Below are 19,899 nucleotides of genomic sequence, written 5' to 3'. Positions count from 1 at the left end.
AGGAAAAAAAAAAAAAAAAAGACCTACAAAAGATTGCTTTGGGTGTTCGGGTTCTTTTTGTGGTTCCCTATGAATTTTGGAATTGTTTGTTCTAGTTCAGTGAGGAATGTTGCGAGTATTTTAACAGTGGTTGCACTGGATCTGTGGATTGCTTTGGGTAGTGTGGCCATTTTGATAGTGTTGATTCTTCCAATCCAAGAAATTTTTCCATTTCTTTGTGTCATTTCAGTTTTCAGAGTATAGGTAATCTCCTTGGTTAAGTTCATTTCTAGGTATTTTGTTGTTTTTGATGTAATGGAAATGTTTATGCCTGTTATAAAATTCTGGGTTTTGGTGTGAAAAAAAAAGTAAATGAAGGGCCACAAATGGCAAAGTATCCTTCTTTCTTATGAAAGTTGTGTTCCATCACATATATGTATGCTGCATCTTCATTATCTATTCAACCATTGATGTGCACTTAGGATGCTTCCATATTTTGGCAATTATAAATAATGTTGCTATTAATAGCAAGGTATATGTATCTTTTTGAGTTAATTTTTATTTTGTGGTTGGCTTTATTTCTTTGATAACTATATAAGCTTAAAAAGCTAAAGCTCTAAATATTCTTAGAAACAATGAACAGTACATATATGTAAATTTAAAAATATATGTGCAGTGAGCAAGAAAAAGAGCTATCAAGCCATGAAAGACATGGAAGAAACTTAAAAGACATATTACTAAAGGAAAGAAGCCAGTCTGAAAAGGCTACAAACTGTACAGTTCCAACCAAATGCCATCCTGGAAAAGGCACAGCTACAGAAACAATAAAAAGATCGTGGTTTCCAGGAGTTTGGGGAGAGGGAGGGAGGGATGAATAGATGGAGCACAAGAGATTTTTAGGGCAATGAAATTATTCTGTACAACACCATAATGGTGGCTAAACGTCATTATGCACTTGTCAAAAACCCATAGAATATATAACATTAAGAGTGAACCCTAATGTACACTATGGACTTTGGTTGATAATAATGTGTCCATGTTGGTTCATCGATTGTACCAAATATGCCACACTGATGAGGGATGTTGAGGGTAGGGGATTATATATGTGTGGGTGGGTAGGGCTATGTGGGAACTCCGTATCTTCTGCTCAATTCTTATTGTAAACCTGAAACTGCTCTAAAATAATAAAGTCTATTAAAAAATAATAATTATAGTCCCATCCATGTTCTTACAATAACCACAGAAAGTAAATATAATTAATATGGTTCTTATAAGGAAGCTGAGCCTCAATGACTCTCCAAGATCCCAGAATTTTGTGTCTTTTTGATCACTTCTTTGGTAAAGGTGTTAACATGAATATTGCATTTAAGTGTGTTTGCTAGGGGACAGCGAGCAAGTGTCACTTGCTGAATCAGGTCAGAACAAGTTCAAATAACACATTATCAAAACCAGTGTGAAGAAGCTAGATTATTCCATTTTTGGACACAGAACAACGATAGCGGTGAAACCTGGATTTGAACACAGGCAGCCTAGCTCCCAAGACCATACGTGATAGGAAGTGAAGAGACCCTGAAATGGATGAATGCTGTGGATACAACAGTCAGCCCTTGTCTTTCCTGGGGTGGGATGATACACCCTCCCGAGTGCAGCCTCACTGTATCTAACTTAGTGTTTAAGGACCCTCCTGCCCCCCAACCCCAAGGCTTCAACAATTTCACTCATCACTCTCTCCAACATCCATAAGCAAAGGAGCACTTTATTTTCTGTCAAGAGACTCCAAACATTTCCAATGGCTAATGCACGTGGGTCTGATTGTGCCTTTGTCGACCAAAACATGGCTATGATGACAACCTTTATGCACCATAATATACGTACACCGATGCACTTAGCAATGCTTCCCGTCTCACCCCTAACCTCTTGGAATGTGCAAAATATGCCTCTTAAGATCATAATCCTTTTTGCTCTGAGTGCTTTTATCCCTGGAGCCTTGCAAGTGCTCACACAAATGGCCTATTTTTAAGGGCCTCCTTGAGATCGGAGATGGCACTTAGGCCTTAAGTCTAATGACATCAGATGAAAACATTTCTGTCCCTGTTTTAAACATTTCTAACATGCTCAGAAAGAGGCCCTAAAAAATGGACACCTTCCCCCTTGGTTTCTCATGTGCCCGAGGGAAGTCCTGATTTAGAAGATGCCCCTCCAACTCCCGCTTAAGCTGCAATTGCTGATGGCATATCTGACTGTGGGCTGACGAGTAATATCCCTGCAGCAGGCCACAAGGCTCTGACCCACCTCCGTCTTCTCTGGATAAATGTCTGTTTATTCAGAGATCCAAAGGAGAAGAATAAAGAGAGTAAAGGGAACATCTCAGAATTGTCAAAGGGAGGAAGAATCATAGATGCTTTCATCTTTAAAATTAATCATTTTAAATGTGCAACTTTGAGTTTGCATTGATCTTGACAGTCCTAGCAAGGAAAACTTCCTTTCCTTTCTTAATTCTGTTCCTGGGCTTCCTTCCAGCTACTAGCGAAAGCCAGAGCCGAAGTCCCATTGAGAATTCCCTACACTGCTAGAAATCCCATGATTCACTCAGGTGGGCGGTTCTGAATTAATCGCTAATCTGCTGGTGGGTATTAGTTTTTCTACCAGTTATGAATTTCTAACTCTTAAAATGCCAGGCAAAAACACTTTCGAGAGAAAGAAAAGGGTAAAAAGAACAAAAATTCGGAGAAAATGTGCTTTCTCCCTAGAAAGCCCTTTCTGTCTTCGTGCCATGGGGAACAGCTAAACCATCAAAAAACAAAAAACATTTATAATTAGCACTGGTGAACACAGGAGCTTTGCGGAGCATCCTGAACAAAGGTGAGAGTGGCAAATCTTGATACGTTTTGCAAAAGGAAGACATAGGATCTTTAAAATGAAAATACAGCATGTCATATAGTTGCTAAACTCATAAGATTCTACTTACGGTAATTTTAAAAATAAATATAAGGGTAAACTCCTTTAAAAAAATATAAAAATATTTTTGTAGGAATACCCTTTTCTCTGGAAATTGCCAGAGTCACAACATGTCACTGTCATTATCATGCTGATTCATGCCTGACCGGTGAGAGCAATTCAAGGGTGAGATATTCATTGTTGTTAGCAACCTGGCCACATTAGTCTGCAGCATTTCCCCCAGGGGATTAAATTCTGTCATCTGATGGAGTCACCAAAGGGGAAACTCGTACCATCTCTGTGCTCCACCAGGGGTAGAGAGGGCCCAATAAAAGTATCAGAAGAGTGGAGGCTGGAGCTATGCATGGAAGGGGCTGGATGGAGAGGAGCCAGCTCGTGACCTCACAGAACCCTGCGTCATTATTAGACTTGTAACTCCTCTTCCAGCTCCAGCACATGCAGTGATGCAATTTGGTTTTCCCTTTTGCAATGAGACCTATCCAACTGGCCACAAGGTACTCATTCTGCATTTACTGGTCAAATGCAGGCAGATCAGTCCATTTACCAGCTCTAAAAGTATTGCCATCTAAGGTAGTGTTACTAGAACATGTAAGAACACAAGACACACAGGACATGTGGAAGTTTCTGGTGCTTCCTAGCATTTAGGAGCAGAGGAGTAAGTCACACCATACTTAATAATCAGGTCTTCATTATGTCACTGTACCATGTACATCAATTTTTTTTTTTTGTGCTTGCTTTGGCAGTACCTGTATAAAATTATTTTTTACCAGCACCATACTAGATGGGAGGCAGCCTTGTTTGGTGGGAAAGACATATCTTTGGAGTAAAGCAGAGCTGTATTTTAACTCTGGTGCTTCTACTTACTCAGCAACTCTGGGACCTGAGAGCTGAACACTTACCCCTCTAACCTCTGTTCCCCACTGGTAAATGTGGTGATGATACCCAGCTATGAAGAGTGAAAGAGATACCATATTCAAGTTCTTAATAGAATAGCTGGTCTGAGGAACACACTTTGAGAACCAGAGACCTGAAAGACTATTACCATTTTACTGTATTTAGTCTTCTTAAACATAACACAAACTTTCCATTTGTACTGATGTGTCTTGCTGTTACTTTTCTATCTCTACCAGGATTTTATTTTTTATTTATTTTATTGAGTTATAGTCATTTTACAATGTTGTGTCAAATTCCAGTGTAGAGCACAATTTTTCAGTTATACATGAGCATATATATATTCATCGTCACGTTTTTTTCCACTGTGAGCTACCGTAAGATCTTGTGTATATTTCCCTGTGCTATACAGCATAATCTTGCTTATCTAGTCTACATTTTGAAATCCCAGTCTGTCCCTTCCCACTCCTCCGCCCCCTTGGCAACCACAAGTTTGTATTCTATGTCTATGAGTCTGTTTCTGTTTTGCATTTATGTTTTGTTTGTTTTCTTTTTTTTAGATTCCACATATGAGCGATCTCATATGGTATTTTTCTTTCTCTTTCTGGCTTACTTCACTTAGAATGACATTCTCCAGGAACATTCATGTTGCTGCAAATGGCATTATGTTGTCAGTTTTTATGGCTGAGTAGTATTCCATTGTATAAATATACCACATCTTCTTTATCCAGTCATCTGTTGATGGATATTTAGGCTGTTTCCATGTCTTGGCTATTGTAAATAGTGCTGCTATGAACATTGGTCTACCAGGATTTTAAAATCACTTCCTGGACAAAATCTCCTGTCTTGAGTTATTAATGCTTTTTTGTTGTTGTTATGAGTGGAATTTTTAGTTATTATAGTTTGACTTGGTGTAACCATGCAATTGATTTGGGTGGATTTCTCTTATTTTCTGCAGCTCTAATTTTCATTTCCTTCAATTCATTGTTTTATTTGTTGACTTTCCTGGGCAGATGAATAATAGTACAGCAGGTACATTAGCTAAAAGCAAGTACAATTTAGAAAACAATTTCATTCTTTCCCTTTACTACTGGTTAAACTGTAATCTTTCTTCCTCTGCCCCTGGACAAAAATCTCATGGCCAGTCTCATGATTTCTCTGGTCAGTCTTACGTTGGTGTGATTTTTAAAATCCTTAACAGCTGTTCTGGCTGGGCCCCAAACCTACCAGATCTCACTCTGGCCCAAGTGCTGGAGCAGGGCCAGGTGTCATCTCTTTAATGTCTCTTTCTTGGAGCCTATGGAGCCCAGGAGAAGGGTCATGGCAGCTGTATGATGTTTATCAGGGAGCTCGGGCTGGGGCATTTATCATCTAGTACAGAAGTAGTACTTATGTATCTTGATGACTGCACCAGCCATCCTGGTGTGGACTGGCTCAGGATCAACCTTATTCTTGGGAAATAAAAAATCCTCTGGTCATGTCTAGTGCCAAGTCACTGATTAAAATTTTATGACATATATTATTCTAAACTTTATTTAATATTAAAGCCTCTCCTCTACCCCAAACTGAGCGAAGAAGGGAAGATCAGCTTCTCTTTCCTTGCCTGTGCCTTCTGCTTCTACCTCCCAATCACTAGCCTGGCTCCCGCAACTCCACGGTTGACAGAGTTGAGGGTCACAGAGGCAACGGATTAGAACCAGGAAAGGTAGAACTTCACAGGCACAGATGTAATCTGAAACTGGTGTCTTCGATGGTGGCTGTACAGAATGCTGTCCACAAAAAGTAGGTAGCTAGTGCCTACACTTCTAAGACTATAATAAATCAGAGTGTATATTACTAGGGCTATGGTTGTGAGGATTTAGGTGGCAGGCTGGATCAAATGTTGATATTGCCACCTACTGGGCACAGAATGTAATACAGCTCTTTACTTAGAGCAAACTGAACAATAGCCTATAATTTTAAACAAAGACCATTAACAAAAGGTGGTTGAGGTAGCATGCATACCCTTATTTAAAATAGTTTGGTAAAAAGGTGAAGAGAGAAAGGAGAGTAGCTAAAATGTATATGTGTATTTAGAATAGTTTTCAATTATCAAACAACATTGCCAAGAAATGTAACACATACAGAAAAAAGAAAACAGAATCCCTCCACCTGAAAACAAATACAGGTAAAATACCGGTTAAAAATTTTCTTCTAGCATTTTTCCTACAACAACAATAATAATTACCAGGTATCATTTAGCAAGCTCATAGGCCAAACTTTTTTTCTAAATGCTTTTAAAATGTTCTCTCAGTAGATGAAGGAATAAATAAAATGTGGTATATATTACATACAATGGAATATTGTTCAGCTTTTATAAGGGAGGAAATTCTGACATATGCCGCAACATAGATGAACCCGGAAAACATTATGCTAAGTGAAATAAACCAGACACAAAGTGCAAATACTTATGACTCTACTTGCACGAGGTACCCAGTATAGGCAAATTCACAGTGACAGAAAGTAGAATAGAGAGGTTTCCAGGGGCTAGGAAAAGGGGAGAATGGGGAGTTATTGCTTAATGAGTAGAGTTTCTCTTTGGAATGATTTAAAAATTTTGGAAATGGATGGTAGTGATGACTACAAAATATCACGAATGTGTGTAAAGCTAGAGTTGTACACTTAAAAATGGTCAAAGGCGTAAACTTTATGTTGTGCATATTTTACCACAAGAACTTATTCTCATTCAAATCTCCTTCAATCCTATAAGATGAGTTATACAACTAATAGACGGATTTGAACCCAGGCAATCTGACTACAGAACCTAGATTTTTTGCTCATATTTTTAAAAAGAAAGAGAGAACAGTATAATGAACCTCCACATCCCCATCAACCTGTTTCAACAATGAATCTGCTTATGGTCAATCCTGTTTGTCTGTTCCTCCACCTACTCCCTGCCCTGCCTCTAGGGTATTTTGATACAAATCTGACACTATAATTTAATCTGTAAATATTTCAGTATGTAACTCTAAAAGAATAATTTTTTTAAAACACCATTGCAACACTTTAAAAAAGCTAACAATCTCTTGATATCATCAAGTATTCTGCTATTGTTTGCATTTCCCCAACTATCATAAGTTTTTAAGTTTGAACTAGGACCCAAATAAAACCCACACATTGCAATTGGTTGATATTTTGAAGTCTTCCAACAAGAAGTTTCCACTCCATCTATTGTTGTTCTTGTTCTTACAGTTTTTTTTTAAATGATGTATTTCACTTGTTCTGTGGCATTTAGCACGGTTAAGATTTTGCTCATTGCATTGAATGTTCCTTTGTCCCCTGTATTTCCTGTAAACTGGTGGTTAGATCTGGAGGCTTCACCAGTTTCAGGATCAGCTGTTTTGGCAAGGAGTCACAGGTGGTGCTCTGTACTCCAATTAGGAGGCACAGAATATCCAGATGTCTGTTGCATCTTTTGTGATGTTAGCCATCATTAATAATTATAGCCCAGATCCATTAATTCTCTGTGATTGGGAAATGATGATGTTCCCTCTTCACATATTAGGTGGATTTTTTTTATATAAAGAAAAAATTTCCTTCATCAATATTTTGGTTATCAAGGTGCAGTTTGTACAGGAAAGTCAGGATAAATACTTGGTCATTTCCCTTTATTTATCAGTTTTCAAAAAACTGCATCAGCTTCCTGGCAGTGAGTATTGTTTGTTTTCATATCATTTTGAACCCATGCATTTAAATATATTTGGCATGTTTCAATCTGTTTTAGTTACTGTGGTAGGCAGAATAATGCTCCCCAAAGATGCTCATGTCCTAATCCCAGGAACCTGTGAATGTGTTATGTTACATGGGAAAGAGGAATTAAAGTAGCAAACGGAATCAAGTTTGCTAACCAGTTGACCCTAAAATAGGGAGATATCCTGGATTACCTGGGAGCGCCCAGCATACTCACAGGGGTCCTTACAAGTAGAAGAGGGAGGCAGAACGAGGAGGTCAGAATGATGGGATGTGAGGACTCTACCACTGCTGGCTCTGAAGAGAGAGGAAGGGGGTCATGAGCCAAGGAATGTAGGCAGGCTCCAGGAAAGGGCAAGGAAACAGATTTTCCCCTAAAGCTTCCAGAAAGAAACCCAGTCCTGCTGAATCTTGGTTTTAGTTCAGTGAGACCTGTGTTGGGCTTTTAACCTACAGAACCACAACTTTGCGTTGTTTTTAAGCCACTAGATTGTGGCTACTGGTTACAGCAACATAGCTAACATAGCTAACACAGTTGCTATCCTTACTGACACTCGTATTGATCCGTCTTTTGCCCTTGTTATCCTACCCAAGTTGGCTTCTAAGTCCTTGAGTTTTCTTGCTCTCTGGTATGACAAGATGTTCCAGGCCCACCGACTGGTTAGCTCTTAGACTTTGATTCTACCTCAGCTTCTCTTGTTCTCTTTATTGTAACCAGTGATTTTTAAAAATTCATTTACTGTTCGTTTGTAGCAGCTTTATTCATAAATGCCAAAATTTGAAAGCAAACCAGAGGCCATTCAACAGGTGAATGGAAAAACAAACTGTGGTACATCGACATAATGGAATATTATCAGTGATAAAAAGAAATGAGCTACCAAACTATGAAAAGACACGGAGGAAACTTAAAGGCGTATTGCTAAGAGAAGGAAGCCAGTCTGAAAGGTTAGACACTATGATTCCACCAGATGACATTCTAGAAAAGGCTCATAGGCAAAGGCTCTTGTGTAACCAGCGACTTTAAATAGGAGAACCCCGTCCCTAGCATTTTTGTCTCCTCTGCAGCACTTCACTCCTTTCTTTTCCAAAAGACATCTATCTGTCTTCCCCTATGATATCATTGCAGAACCCTGGTCCATGGCCCCCTTCCTGGCTCTTCCTTCCTAACCCCTAAGGCTGTCATCAGGCCTCATTTCTTCTTCCTCCACACTCTTCCTCAGTTTCCCATCCATGCCACAGTCCCCCACGCCAATGGCTCCCAAAGATGTGTTTCTCTCCCTTCTCTCTCCTGGTACCAATACAGGACCTCGTTTCCTGCTTGTTGGGAGTTGCCGCCTGTACAAACCACCTGCACCTCAAGTTCATGGCAAAACTCCTATTCCCACTGTCCCCCAACTCTCTTCTGTCAATGGCTGGCTCTGTTAGTGGTTCACTCAGACTCAAACTCTGGGAGCTATTTGAAAATCTTCCTTGTCCTTCAACCCTCTTAAAATAAGAAACAACTGCCACCAAATACTAGTTGTAATAGTTTCAATTTTTTGTTTTGCCGTAAGAAATGAGAATTTTAAAGTTTGTTTTGCTCTTGAGTGTTCATCCATGGACACAGACCCCCGAGAGAAGCCAAATAATCATCTGAGGTTGCTTTGTGAGCACAGAACCAGAGCATGGGGGTGAGAAGGTTTCAAGAGTTAATATCTCCAGCTAAGATGCTGTCAGTGTGGGCCTTCTCACGGGACTGCAATACCTGAAGTCTTTGCTAAGGCTCCCTCTTTAAAGCTTAGGTGGCCCCTGCCAACCTTTCTTTGCCCCCAGGCCTGACAAAATTCTCTTGATTTCCTTAGAAATAATAGTATCTTCAATCTGGTGGCAGACAAATCTTACAGGCACATAAAATCACAAAATTAACTGAGATGGGTATCCAGCTAAAGGTAGACCTAGCTAGGAGGGAACCTATGTCTCTGCTTTGCACTTTGTATAACCTTTAAGAAATATCACTTGAAAAACCACTATTTGTGTACATGCTGTGATGCTGGATGTGGGCCTTAGTGGCAGGTGCATCACTGTGGGGCTTAGCGCCCTCTTGTGTTCACTAGGAAGCCAAGCACAGCTGGCTCTCCATGATTTGCCAAGTGTATTTTTAACTGCATCTTTATGAGAAGTGTCTGAATTTGGCTACCAGTTTTCAAAGGATCTGTCACCCTAAGAATCGCAGAACCAGTTCTAGGAAAATCTAAGGACGTAGAAGTCTTTAGATTCTTATTCTCTCTTTCATTCAACCCCTTCCTTTCCCCCATTTTATTCCCTCCAGAGCTGCCAAATCATGTTTGATCCTGTAACTTGTTATTAAATCATCTAAATGTAAATCTGTGTAACTTTTTATGCTTCCAAGAAATATTTTCATATATTAGGTATCAAAGTATGTTGTGTAGATGGATAGATGGAACTAAAGAGAACTCAATCAGCTGTATCTGACAATAAGTACAGACCCTGAGGGAGGCAGAGGTGATGAGGAAGAGGAGAGACAGGAGGCAGTTCTAGTTCCCTGTAACCCCAAATAATGCTCTAAGTTCTGAAAGAGTGTGGAAAATGACGTAACATAGGTGAGTGGAATGATTCTGGACTTGGACAGCCGCGGACTGTAAATCTCCACTCCAATTCTCACTAGTTGTGCAAACTTGGACAAGTTATTTAATCTTCCTGAACATGAATTTTCTAATGTGTAAAACAGTTGTAATATCTACCTCACAGGGCTGTTAGGAGGACCAAATGAGATAATGTACTAGTATATTAACAGTACACAAAATGTATGTTTAAAAACTCATGTTAAATTTTACAAAAAGACATAAGGCAAATACAATACTCAAAGGCCAAATCAGCACAAAGTGAAATTGCTTATTTTTGAAAAGGCACGTTCTGAATGATTCTGAGAGAGAAAAGGACATATTGCTCTGGTCATTTAAAAATAAGATGTCAAAGCTCTAGACTCCATTGGGAAAAACATTTACCTTCAGAAATGAGTTGGCTTTTTAGTCAAAAGCATGAAACTCACTGTGAAGAGAGAGACAGATTCACAAACTCTTCCAGAATCTCAAAATGGCAATGACAGTGACAAATTAAACAAAACATTGATACCCTAGCTCAATGTTAAGACCCAAACAAATGTCAAGGATACACCAAACAGGATTAATCATGAAATTCCTCTGACTTTCCCTTCAGATTGCAGAAGCATTTATTTTGAACGCTGTGTAAGGCCCTTTACAGACATGCCAATCACAGGGCCTGACATCCAAGGGAAAGTACCTTCCTGAGAGCCCCAAGCTAACTGAAGTGGGCCATCCCTATGTTGTTTTTGTAGTAAGAGAAGTCCTCCGATTAGGACAGAGGTGGGCTCCTGGAAACCTATGACATGGCTTGGTCTAAAACGCTGTATCTATCAGGGCTAAGTCATAGAGCCAATTGGATTTTCTCTTTCAGGTTGAATGGGGAAGAGTCAGCTGGTTGATAACAAGTGTAGATAAGACATCAAAGAGAAGCAAAGTCCAAAAGAGAAGTCATATTAATGGCAGCATATCAGATCAAAGATCCAGCAACTCCTGCTAAAGGGGCAAATGTTAATCTGGTCCCTAAAGCTGGTTTAGATTGTGAATTGGAGCTACTCTTAGAAGCCAAAGTGATACCAGCCTTCCTCTTTGTGATGAATTTTTTCCTCAATAAACTCCCATTACTTGAGATGGTATGATATCTCTGGTTCATGCAATCAAAGAAGATTAACAGCAGTGTAGGGAATAAAAGCTAAAGGAGATACTCTAAGTGAAGTAAGCCAGAAAGAGAAAGAAAAATACCATATGAAATCACTCACATATGGAATCTTAAAAAAAAAAAAAATACAAAACAGAAACAGACTCATAGACATAGAATACAAACTTGTGGCTGCCAAGGGAGCAGGGGGGTGGGAAGGGACAGACTGGGATTTTAAAATGTAGAATAGATAAATAAGATTATACTGTATAGCACAGGGAAATATATACAAGATCTTGTGGTAGCTCACAGTGAAAAAAATGTGACAATGAATATAAGTATGTTAATGTATAACTGAAAAATTGTGCTCTACACTGGAATTTAACACAACATTGTAAAATGACTATTACTCAATAAAAACACGTTTAAAAAAAAGCTAAAGGAGATAGTCTCTGCTATCACAGAATTTGAATTGTAGTGAGAAGATCACGCATACTTTATGGAATATTAATTAGTTTCCTACTGCTGAGTAGTATATTAAGTGCTAGGGATACAAAGATAAATAGAACATAGACCCTGTCCTCCAAGGGCTCAGAGACTTCAATGGGAAATGGGATGGTGTGAAGGGGATGCCCAGCACGCAAAAGGAATGAAGGAGGAACTGAAGATGCTTCCAAAGTCTAGTTTCTGTTTCCAAGTATTAGAGAAGAATATTCCTCAATGTTTCTAACCACGTAGGAGGAAGCTCAGTTAATATAGCCCATGGCCTCTCTCCACAGCGGCAGGCTGACTGGTAAGCTTGCAAGTAGGGTAAGATCTCTGACTCTTCACTATTGACAATATACCTTATAAAAACAGAACAAGTTCCCTTCATCTGAGATATCTTGATTAAGTCTCTTTTCTTTGCTGGGAGCCCTGACTAGAATATGTTAAAAAGAAATCATTTTGGCAAACTGAATGGGAGAAAATATTCGCAAATTATGTACCTGATAAGGGATTAATATCCAAAATATGCAAAGAACTCATACAACTCAATAGCTAAAAACCACACAATTTGGTTAAAAAATGGGCAGAGGATCTGAACAGACATTGTTCCAAAGAAGACATACAAAACAAGTGCATGAAAAGATGCTCAGCATCACTGATCACTGGGGAAATGCAAATCAAAACCTGAGTGAGATATCATCTCACACTTGTCAGAATAGCTATTATCAAAAAGACAAGAAATAAATGTTGGTGAGACTGTGGAGAAAGGGGAACTCTCAGTGCACTGTTAATGGGATTGTAAATTGGTGCAGCCACTATGGAAAACAGTATGAAAGTCCATCAAAAAATTAAAAATAAAACTACTATAAGATCCAGCAATTCCACTTCTGAGTATATATGTACGCACAGGAAAAGAAATCACTATCTTGAAGAGATATATGTACCTCGTGTTTATTACAGCATTATTTACAATAGCCAAGATATGGAAACAATCTAAACATCCATTGGTAGATGAATAGATAAAGAAAATGTGGTATATTTATATAATGGAATATTATTCAGCCATAAAAAGGAGTGAAATCTTACCATTCTCAACAACATGGATGAACCTTGAGGATATAATGCTAAGTGACTTAAGTCAGAGGAAGACAAATACCATATGATTTCACTTAAATGTGAGAAAAAAAAAACCCAAACAAACCAGAAAACAAAACAAAACAAAAAACCCCATCAAGTTTATAGATACAGAGAACAGACTGGTGGTTGCCAGAGTAAGGGGTGTGTATAGGGGGGATGTGGGGTGGGGAAAGGGTGAAGGTAGTCAAAAGGTACAAACTTCTAATTATGAAATAAATGTCAGGGGGATGTAATAACAGTGTGGTGACTACAGTTAATAATTCTGTATTACATATTTGAAAGTTGCTAAGAGAGTAAATCTTAAAGGTTCTCAGCACAGAAAAAATTTTGTAACTGTATGGTGACAAGTGTTAACTCAACATTATGGTGATCATTTTGCAATATATACAAATACTAAATCATTATGTTGAACCCTTGAAACTAATATGTTATATATCAATTATACCTCAATAAAAAGAAATCATTGTAGGGAGACAGGCAAGTTGTTAACTACAGGAGATAGTTTTATGTCACATAAAAATAAAAGTTAATTAGGGTTAAGAACTAAGAACACAAGCAGACATACCCAGAACTGAGCCCAGGGTCTCCCTAATGGGGAACCAGCTCGGTATTTGCGCGGACCACGATTTCACTTCCTCATTTACATCCTTTGTTCCTCAAATTTGCACAGTCCAGGTGAGGCCAATAGTTCCCTTAGACTCCAATAGCGTCACTAATGGTTGTACCAATACAGTTGACCCTTGAATACTGTGGGTTTGAACTACAGGGGTCCACTCATATATGGATTTTTTTTTAATAGTAAATACTATAGTGCTATTCAATCCATGGTAGGTTGAGTCCAGGATTGCAAAATTGTGGATACAGAGGAACCATGGCCAGGAGGGCCAACTATAAGTTATATGAGGATCTTCAACTCCTTGGTGGGCCAGCGCTCCTAACCCTTTGTTCAGGGGTCAACTGTATTGTTTTTTTTCAGAGATCACAAGGTATGTAAGAGCCTCCAGTCATCTTTGTGTGTTCTCAGCCACTAACTGTTCTTAGGCATACTATTCTTAAAATTTTATTATCAGCCTCTAAAACTGTCCTGTGTCATTGCATTTTAACTGTTTGATCAAGGTGATGGGCTATTCTGAATCATCCACACTTTAACCAGGGCCCCTGGGTGCTCACAATGACTGGACAGGGTCAAGGTTAGAAATTGTTTGTGGCATCAGACACTGAGAATCACAGGTCACGAGACAGAACTGTATTAGAGACTAAGGGCTTTGGAGTCAGAGACACTTGTCTTTGAATCTTAGTTCTACCACTCACTGATGAGGAATTTTACATCTCTCAGCTTCATTTCCTTATAAACAAAGTGCAGTCAATAATCACCACTCTCCCAACCCCAGTCCCACACCCCCTCCCTCAACCCTATCCCCTGCCCTCCCATGCACAGGCTTGTTGTGTTAATTAAATGAGACCAGGCTAGAAAACGCATGATACTCACGCAGTTGGAGCACAAAACATCAGAGCTATAAAAAGCTTCCATTAGTGTTTTTTAGTAAGGATCTTTGACCCTGCTTACCAAAATTGTCACCAAATATCTCATTTACAATCCAGAGAAAACATTGCAACCTACAAGAGGGCTGTCAAGGCTTTCATTCTGGGAATAAATTGAAAAACAGAATGCAATAGATCTATGTCAAAATGAGCCTTCTTTCAAGACTGATTTGGAGCTGGCACAGCATTTACTCCAGAATTATTAACAAGGAGAAAGGAGTTAGAGTGTCACAAAATACAATCACAGGACTTAGAAAGCAGACAATCCTACTTCTGAGAAAAACTAAGAAAGCCCAAGTATGACTCACTCTGGCCTGGGATGGAGAATGAGGCTAGTGTGGGGGCTGGGACATACACAGGACGGAGATGCTGTTAGATTGTGGGGAACCAGGGAATGTCATCCCTCTTTTATCAAAGCAGAGCACAGACACCAGGCAAGGGCTTTACCTGCATATCCAGGGTAAAGAGGGTGAGGGGAGCAGTTTAGAAGGCCAGACATCCATCTCTCTCTCCTGTGCAGAGCTAAAATGAAGTTGCTTGCAGCTGCTGTGTGAAGATAATGAAGAACCAATCAGGACTTCTTGGAGAAGAGAGAACAGCTGGGAACACTAATAAAAATGAAACCGAGGGCAGTCTTATCAGTTGTATCCCTTAAGCCATAACTTGCTTGATAAATAATATCCTGTAACCCACCTTCACCTATCAAGCTTGACTTAACTGTTCTTGCAGATTGCATACCTGCCAAGCTTCATGTAGCTTAGACGATATATCACAAGACTCCTTCAACTGTCCCCTATAGATAACACCTCTGACATATGGGTCACTGTAGCAACAGTTACTCGAAATGTTTTTCAGGAACATGGAGCTAGTCTTGCCCAGATCAAACCAGTTGAGACCACTGACTGTTCAACTGGGTGACTGTCCATCCAATGGATGACATTTTGACATCAGAGGGCCCAAAACTCCACCCTCAGAATATGCTAATACCACCAAATCTAAACGTGCATCCTATGGAGAAGCATGTAACTAAGATATGCCTGCACAAAACACCGATACCCTCACCTTTTTCGTACCTCCAGTCATATTTCCCCTCACCTCAGACTGCCCTGCTTCCTTGCCCCATAAATATCCTGAGCCCTCACCTTCATGAAGGCAGATGTGAGACTTGTATTCCTGTCTCCTCACTTGGCTGCATTGTGTATAAACCTTTTCTCTGCTGCAAATCTTGGCATCTCAGCATTTGGCTTGCTGTGCGTCAGGCAAATGAACCTGGTTTGGTAACACAGGGGTGGACATACCAGCTAAGATTAGAATCAGCTGCATATCAGAAACCAAACTGGCATTGGCTTAAATAAGAAGGAAGTTTATTAAATGGTTAAAGAGATCCGGACTAGTATGGCAGCTTCACCACATCACTAAAATGCCAGCTCCTTCTGTCTTTCTGCTCTGCCAACCTCAGGTGCATGGCTCTATCCTCAATGCCGCAAGCCCACAATGGCTGCCAGAGGAGTTTTGCAATCCCATTCAGGCTCCAGGCAGGAATAAGAAAAGCGGCAAAAGGGCAGTTCTCCTAGCTGAGCCAGCTCTTCCTAGAAGTCCCACCCAACTCACTTTCACTTGACTCGCTGACCACACCTAGGGAAGCTGGGCAGTGTAAACTTCTATAGGTATATTACCACCCTAAAAAAAAACCAAAGTTCTGTTACTAAAAGTGAGGAGGAAAATGGATATCAAGCAGGCAATCAGCAGTCTCTTTGAGAGGGGACAAAGAAACCTACAAATGAGGTTAAGAAGGAATGGTCAGGGAAATAGGAGAGGGACCAAAAGAGGGGAGAAGTGGCTGTGTCCTGAAGGGCAGTTCCCTGTCTTCCTGTGAATTCAGAGCTGGATTTAGATATGGCGCCTGCTGTGTAGAAGGCCAAGTGTAAAGGCATTACCTCTTGACTTTCAAGGTATTCTGCTGGAGAACCAGTGTGGATGGAGGGGGGGCAACTGCTCCAACTGAGAAGATCCATTAAAAATCACATACCTTACCTGAACACAGGCCTTGGTTGTGACCTACCTGATCTACTTTGGGGTGGAAAATAGAAAGAAAGCTATCAGAATCTTCAGGCAGGATATCTACAAAAAGAATCTGGCACGAATTCACTTCTGGGCCCTCTACTCTGTTCCACTGATTGATGTGTCTTTTTGTGCTAGTACCATACTGTTTTGATTATTGTACTTTGCAATATTGAAACCTGGGAGTGTGATATCTCCAGCTTTGTTCTTTCTCAAGGTTGTTTTGCCTATTCAGGGTCTTTGGTTATTTCCATACAAATTTTAAGATTATTTGATCTAGTTCTGTGAAAAATGCCACGGGTATTTTGATATGGATTATATTCAATCTGTAGATTGCCTTGGATGGTATGGTCATTTTAGCAACAGTAATTCTTCTAGTCCATGAGCATGGGTATTTTCATCTGTGTTGTCTTCAATTTCTTTCATCAGTGTCTTTCAGTTTGCCAAGAAGAGGTCTTTGACCTCCTTGGTCAGATTTATTCCTAGGTGTTTTATTCGTTTTGCTGCAATGGTATATGCCATTGTTCTCTTATTTCCTCTTTCTCCTAGTTCATTGTTAGTGTACAGAAACACAACAGATTTCTGTAGTATTAATTTTGTATCCTGCAACTTAATTCATCTACTGGTTCTAATAGTTTTTTGATAGCATTTTTAGTATTTTCTAGATAGAGTATCACGTCATATGCAAACATTAAGAATTTCACTTCTTCCTTTCCAATTTGGATTCCCTTTATTATTTTTTTTTCTTGTCTGTTGTGGCTAGGACTTCTAATACTCTGCTGAGTAAAAGTAAGAGTGGGCATTCTTGTCTTGCTCCTGATCTGAGAGGAATTGCTTTCAGCTTTTTACTGTTGAGTATGATGTTAGCTATGGATTTGTCAAACACAGCCTTTATTTTGTTGAGATACGTTTCCTCTATACCCACTTTGTTGATTTTTTTTATCATAAATGGATGTCGACTTTTGTCAAATGCTTTTTCTGCATCTATTGACATGGTCATATGATTTTTAATCTTCAGTTTATCAATTGGTGTACCACATTGATTGATTTTCAGATATTGAGCCATTCTTGCATCCCTGGGATAAATTCCACTTGATCATGGTGTATGATCCTTTTAATGGTTTGTTGAATTTGGCTTGCTAATGTTTTGTTGAGGATTTTTGCACATATGCTTATCGGTGATATTGATCTGTAATTTTATTTATTTATTTTTGGTGTCCTTGTCTGGTTTTGGTATCAGGGTGATGCTGGCCTCATAGAGTTTGGGAGTGTTTCTTCCTCTTCTATATTTTGGAATAGTTTGAGAAGGACAGAAGTTTACTCCTCTTTAAATGTTTGGAGAATTCACCTGTGAAGCCATGTGGTCCTGGACTTTTGTTCATTGAGAATTTTTTTTAAATTACTGATTCAATTTCATTACTGGTCATTGGTCTGTTCATATTTTCTGTTTCTTCCTGATCCACTCTTGGGAATTTGTTTCTAGGAATTTATCCATTTCTTCTGGTTGTCTATTTTATTGGTATATAATTGTTCGAAGTGATCTCTTATGATCCTTTGTATTTCTGTGCTGTAACTTCTCCTTTTTCATTCTTGATTTTCTCTTTTTGGTGCTATCTCTTTTATTCTTGATAAGTCTGGCTAAAGTTTTATCAATTTTGCTTATCTTTTCAAAGTACCAGCTCTTAGTTTCAATCTTTCTCTTTCTTTTGAAGTCTCTATTTCATTCTTTCTGCTCTGATCTTTATTCTTTCCTTCTACTAACTTTGGGTTTTGTTTAGTCCCCTTTTTCTGGTTCCTTCAGGTGTAAGGTGATTTGTTTATTTGTAGCATTGGTCCTTTAAACATATTTTCCCCCTTAATATTATTATGTGCACACCAAATTTGATTCAGGAGACTCAAGTTAAAAAACCTTTACCACACAGCTCTTCCCATTCTCTTAACTTGTGCACAAAGCATACAGTGTTTGGCTAGCACAGTGGTTATTTTCTTACATCACACATGCCCCATCCAAGATGTGTATATGAAGTGCTGGTTTCCAGAACCAACAGTCTCTAACAACGTAATACTGAATATTGCTCAAGGCAAGTTTAGTAACCATTGTGACAAGACAAACAGGAACATTAGTTCTTCAGAGGCAAGAACCTTATAGGTGGACTCTGCTATCACCTGGAATAAGCTTCCAGATAAGTCCTGGGATGGGGAACGGTGGTGGGCCGGTGCCAGCCTACTAAACATTTCTTATTCTAACCTGCCTCTAATGAACATTCACATATTGATTTGTCTCTTTTCTTACTGAGATTACCTTTAAAGGTTCAGGAGGTGTTGGCTACGGCTGGCATAATCCTAATAAATAGAATATTAAAAATTATGTCTTAGGTTACTAGGAAAGCTAGACACAGATGATGAGTTTATGAGCCCATTTAACCTTTTGACCAAATGTCTGACTCCCTCAAAAAAGCTCTCAAAGTAAATGGAGTTTGCAGAAGTTGCACTTCAATTCTTGGTCCCAGTGACTAACAGAGAATGAGCCATCACCTGATAAGTGAGTTATCAGAACTATGAATCTGAGTCATGGATATAAGTCTCTAATTCCAGGCATTTCTCTTCCACTAAGTCACTTCATTTAACAGAGTCATCCCAGTGAGCATCCTCTCCCTTCCATGCAATGTGAACAACTATTATTTTGACAAGTTCAAAATTAGCCAGTATTTAAGGGTTTACTGAGGCCAGGCAACACACCAAGCACATTGACTTGTTTAATCCTTGCAACAACTATAAGGACTAAAACAGTTGTTAGTTTGCAGATGAGGAGACTTAAGGCACTGAAGGGTTAAGATTCACTAAGCAGCATCAGCAGAGGGATTAGACCCTTGGCTGTCTTCTTCCAACATTCACCAGCAAAAAGTACACACTTTCGTCTTACTAATGATACTTACTAACATAGGGCAGGTGACTTAGAAAATCTATAGATTTCCCCTTCATCCCCAAACAGGAAAGAGTTCTCATTTCTTGGTGTAGATGTATTACCCTGCCGGATTCAGGCAGGGATACCTACAATTTCATTAAATTTATAAACTGAGTAAGAAAAGCTATAATTTCCAGAACTTTTGCAGTCTATTTGTTCTGTTGGAGTGCAGCTCCCAATGCAAAGTTTCTGCACTGAAATGAAAGCAAGCATTTTTCTCTTCCAACTTCCATGGGAGAGGGAAGCAGAGGACAAGGGGGTTTGGAATGGGTGTTAGATTGATCATGCTGGAGTGTCTGCAACATCTGGAGCTACGTTCTGATGTAACTGAACGCTCTGAATCATATCCCCAGTTGAGAACAACACTGTTGAAGGTAAGGATGGGGGATGACAAAAACCTTCCATGTATTCAG

This window comes from Camelus ferus, chromosome 7 (assembly GCF_009834535.1).
Source record: "Camelus ferus isolate YT-003-E chromosome 7, BCGSAC_Cfer_1.0, whole genome shotgun sequence".
NCBI lineage: Eukaryota > Metazoa > Chordata > Mammalia > Artiodactyla > Camelidae > Camelus > Camelus ferus.
Note: the sequence above shows the minus strand (reverse complement) of the source record.